This window comes from Phalaenopsis equestris, unplaced genomic scaffold (assembly GCF_001263595.1).
Source record: "Phalaenopsis equestris unplaced genomic scaffold, ASM126359v1 Scaffold000333, whole genome shotgun sequence".
In the NCBI taxonomy this organism is placed as follows: domain Eukaryota; kingdom Viridiplantae; phylum Streptophyta; class Magnoliopsida; order Asparagales; family Orchidaceae; genus Phalaenopsis; species Phalaenopsis equestris.
Genome location: NW_018164775.1, coordinates 21259 through 26772, shown reverse-complemented (window position 1 = coordinate 26772; position 5514 = coordinate 21259).

Genomic DNA, 5514 nt, shown 5'->3' with positions numbered 1-5514 from the left:
TTCAAAACTTAATTTTCATCATTTAAAATAATTTATTTTTATTAAATAACCCCGAATTTAAAATAATTCTGATAATTCATAAAGAATTCAAAAAATCATGAAATTTGATTCAAAGACACAGTAAAAATTTCAAAGGATTAGAATTTACTTTGGTTAAGTTAGGAATTTTCTTTGAAAAATTCTATTTTTGCATGAAAATAATTATATAAAATAAATTAAATTTTTAAAAATTACATTTTCTCCTCTGATGTCTTAATTGAACCATGAATGAGGTAGGATAAAAATTATGAAGTGTTAGAGCCTTAGGGGCAAATGTGTAATTTTGAAAATTTAGCCTTAATTAACATTTAGGCTTAATTCAAGAAGGGAAATGGGCAACCTCTGATCTTAATTAATTTATTTGATGTTTCGAACATAAGGGGTTAATTGATAGAGACCAATCTCACTCTCTTAATTAAGTTAATAAATTTCTAAATTGTTAAAATTTGGAAGTTTATTAAAATTAAATGATCCTGGACTTACGGGTATGACTTTTGAACTCAATAATTAATCAATTTAATACTCCTATTTTGATGTTCAAAATAAAAATCAAATCATGAATCATGACCACTTAAAGCTTAACCTTTTCAAAACTAATTAAGACACTCACCTAGGTCTTAAGGGCTTAGTGGTGACTTAGGCCAAATCAAAATTGACTAAATGAGGATTAGAGAAATAAAACATAACATAATCAAACATCCTTGAAACACCACTAATCCTAAGTTAAAAATTAGCTAAGTGTTCAGGTTACACTAACTTGCCCTTTTAAGGAGATTCACTCACATAATTTTCATATTAAATGATAAATGATAATTACCCCTTTCTTAGGAATAATTAAGACATCAATGTTCACTGAGCATTAGAAGTATTTACAGGATGAACCATTATGCAACATAATAGGTTTAAATGAACTCGAGGCTTTTCACCAGTTGGTGAGAGGGGGGCATGGACCTGCTTCTTTCTCGTAACTTGTTGGATACCTCAGAGGTTCATTAAACTTAATATACTTTGCTCAATGAAATCATCCTTAATTAAACTTTTAAGGACTCACCAAAATACAACATAGAGTTAGGAAAACCACCAGAACTTTACTTTTCCTGCTCTTCATAAATGCCCTCACATGCATTTTTAAGTTTCAGGTGGTGGAACGAGAAGACTCGCCAGGTACGTTTGTACAGTTTATAGTACGATCTTTCTTGTGCCTTTTCCTTACATGCTTTATGCTTACGTTATTTCTTTTCATACTTGCATTTACCTACATGTATGAAAACAACATAAATTTGCATGTTAAGCAAAACCAAAGTTAAAATCAACCAAGATAAAATCCACTGCCACAACATTCAAAATATAAAACAACTCAAAATTTAATACAAACATCACACAAAACTACAATTGCAACTAAATTAAGATGTCTCTATTGGATGATCGGGAATTCCTCGGAGGAGGTAACCTACGGTTGCTAACGAGGCTTCCTACGGTCTAAATGAAATCGTAATTAAGTGAATCCAAAAGAAAATAGTGGTACCAGAACGAGGGAACCGTAGGATCCTAACCGGTGGCGCTCTAATCAACTTTAATATGCCCTATAACATTTAATAACTATAACCATAGGGACATCTGATTTGACAATATAACTTGACAAACTAGAAAACTCAAACTCGTCATGACGAGGAACTTGGAGCCAGCATGGTGGGTAGCACGATCATCTTCAACAGTAAAACTTCAATAGCAAAACCCAACCCGTCTTCCCCAGCTAAACCATTCTTCCTTCCTTAGACTTAAACAACAAAGCCATAGGACTTCGAGGTTGCTTGCTTATGCAATATAAATCCTCACCATATCTTTAGGCCTTCGCATATGCCTGCTATACAATATAAGCCCTCATAGCCCTGCTATACAATATAAGCCCTAACTCGTCTTAGGATTCCGAGGTTGTCATTTGTCATGACCTAAATCCTCATATCCTCCAGACTATTTGTATGATTGTTTCACACGAATATAAGCCCTTACTAATAAAATTTGCTGGATGAAACACTTAAATTTTCCTCCTCTAAATTTAAGCCAAATATTAGGATAGCTTGGGAAGTCATCGAGGTTCGCCTCTGGATCCCTGAAATCTCCTAGTTCTTCCTCCTTTGGATTCTACAATAAAATGCTCCAAATTTGAGCCAATCTTCTTTCACACCTCTACGTCCGATCTCATTGAAGAGTCCTACTCTTTGAAACTCCTTAAAGATAATATTTCCTGATTTTTATCGAGAGTCTTCTTAAGTTACTTTGGTCATTTAAGATGTAATTAACTATAGGGGCTTTCCCTTATAGGAAGCATGTTCGAACCCAGCTTAAAATAAACCCTAGGTCATATAAAATAGGGATCAGTCGGTACGAGTTCCTTCGAGTAGTTTGTTTCCCGTAGGTCGTTGAGTTAATGGTAAACGAACTTCATTCATCGGTGTGGCCATCGGTTGTTAACCATTGCATAGGAGCTGTAGGATCTCTAGTTGAGACTCCTCCATTCTACGCATTTGGTCTTCCATAGAAGGACTCAAAACACCTTCGTTGGCAAGATAACGTCTTCCAGGGCGGGAAAATGAAGAAACATGCCACCCTTGGCTTCTTGACTGCTCTCTGAAATGATGGGTGTTGGATCAGGATGCTCTGTTGTCACGAATATTGTGTAAGATAGCCATGCAATAAGTTGCGTAAGTACTTCAGTAGGGATTGAAATGTTCCCATAGAAGGAGCTAAACTGATGCGAGCTAGAAGATTCGCGGCGGTAGAGTAAAGAATTATCGTCTTACCGTTGCATGAGAATTCAAAACACACTTAGGCGAAAGAAAAGAACCAGTAATGACACCAAAAGTTTTTACATGGAAAAAACTCATAAATGAAAAAAAACACGGAACCTGACCTAGTTGCAAAAATCCACTGTATGTTGATGATTATAAAGACCCTTTTATCCTACAGACAAGAAAGAGTTATTAAGCTTTTCAAGTTACAACATCAACTGAAGGTGTCCAGCCTGTGGTGGTTGACAGTGATTGGTGATGATCGATGATGGTCAGCGGTAGTTGATGACAGTTGGTGGAGGTCGACGACGGTCGATGTTGGTCGATGACGGCTGATACGCCTAAAAATGTACAATTTTTTATGCTATATTTTATAATGATATTGCACTTTAAAGGTATGTTTTCTTGTTTTTTTGGTTGTAGATACATCAAATTGAAGAATTTGGTGTGATTGGAGCAAAAGGAACAAAAATGGACCAAACGGAGCAAACCGGAGCAAATCGGGTCGAATCGGAGCACACCGGAGCCAAGGGAACATAAACTGGACACTTAAGTGCCTATGCCCGGTGCTTAAGCACCAAAATATGGCACTTAGGAGCCACCAGACAGAGAGGGTGGCGCTTAAGCGCCCAAAAATGGCGCTTAGGCGTCGGTGACGGTTTTCAACATATCGTCTAAAATATACGTCAGATTTGGACAATTTTTGAAGTGGTGCTTCATGTATCTCTTGGGTAATTCATTGGAAATGATAAAATGGAATTTATAAAATAATTTGGGGGTGGTTATATGGAGTTTTGAAGAGGCACTTGAGGCACCATTTGGAAGATTCAATGAATATGGAAAATTTTCATCTCTTAGAAAATTATAAAGATGGCTTGGAAATGTTTTAAAAATAACTCTTAGACTCTAAAATTAATTAGAAGAGGAGAAGAAGACTTAGAGAAGAAGAAGAAGGCTTGGGTGTGAGCCCCAAGTTGGGCGAAAAGGTGAAAGAGAAAAAGAAAGAGAAAGAGAGAGTGAGAGATTTCTTCTTTTCTTTTCACTTTGTTTTTGGAGAGGATTGTAAGGAGATTGCTTTTCCTATATAAGGAGAGTTTGGTTTCCATCTAAGATAAGTATTTTCATTGTATTTTTGTTTGAATCTAGTACTTTGTTTATATGATTTTAAAGTCTTGTTCAATGAAAGGTTTTTATTGTTTCTCCATGTTCTATGTGTAGTGAGTAGTTTTCTTTACTCTTCCCTCTTGTAATGAACTAGTATGTATATGTAGGATATAGAATTGAGTAGATTGAGAATATATTGTGATGATTTTACTTGTTCTTCATTTACATGTACACTTGATCAACTTGCATGATAAAATATGTTGTGAAAACAAATATGTTGTGAAAAATATGTTGTGAAAACATGTTAGATCCGTGATGGTGTTGTCTCAATCAACTGTGGTAGAATCACATGAGATTGTATGGATGAGAATGTTGTCCATATGATTGAGTGCAAATAAACAGGAAAATAATCTTTGATTGGTGTAGATTTTGAGGACTTTAGAGTGACAGGATAAACCCTCTAATTTGGTCTGTTGTTTTAGGTTTTGATGCAAGATGTTAGCTGACCAAAGGAAAATATGTTGAGATTTTCATACATATTTTATACTATTTTTAATGATATTACACTTTAAATAAAGGTATTTTTGATTTTTTGTTGTAGGAATGATGAATTAGGGTCATTGGAGCAAAAAGAGGCAAAAAGGAGCAAATTTGGGATGAAAAGGACCAAAATGTGGAGATTTGAACTAGGCCACCGACGACTCCCTCGACCCCACCGACGACAAGCTTTTCCCAAGGCTACAGGACAAAATTCTTCAGAAGTCTGCCGACGGTGCCCTTGAGGCCGCCGACGATGAGCTCGACGGTTTTGCCTACACAAGCTTTGGATAAGGCCAAATTTTGAAGGGATGCTTAGGCAAGTCTTGGGAAAGCTCATCCACAACTTTAATAGACTATTTTGGCCGAAAATTAGAGAAGGGGAAAAGGAATCTAGAGAAAAAAGGAAGTGCTAGAGAGAGTTCTGAGAGGTTAGAAAGGTTCCAATATTGTGAGGAATTCTTCGAGAGATTGTAAGAGTGGAGGGAAAGTGAGAGATTTCTTCCTCCTTGCTGCTTCAAAGAGGAATTTTGTGTGCTGTAAAGAAAGGAAAAGATTCAAAGGAACTTTGAGTAGTGTTCTTGGGGAGAAATTAGAGATAAGTTATTTACTTACTGTAGTTTGTATGGCTTTGATTTTATATATGAATTCCAAGTTTTGTTGTGTTTTACCCATGAGATCTGAGTAGTTTTCTCTATCTTTCTCCTTGTCTTGAGATTTGTTAAAATATGTTGAGTTTTACAACTAAAGTGAAGATTACATCCAAGATTTAGGGAGCTCAAAGCCCTTGGAAGTTGGGTGCAAATAAATAGGGAAATATTATTATCGGGCGTAGAATTGCTCATTTTAGAGTGACAGACTAAAATCCCTAATTTGGTCCTATCGTTTGGGTGCTGACGTGTAGATGTTAGCCCTCAGGTGAGGGGAACGTGAGAGCTCCGAAGTGAGAGCCGGTATCCTCCTAGCCTAGTCGCAGAATCAGTAACCAAGCATAGGATTAGTTAATGTTCTTTATGCCTGGACCAAAGGGTAAAGAATAGGTATG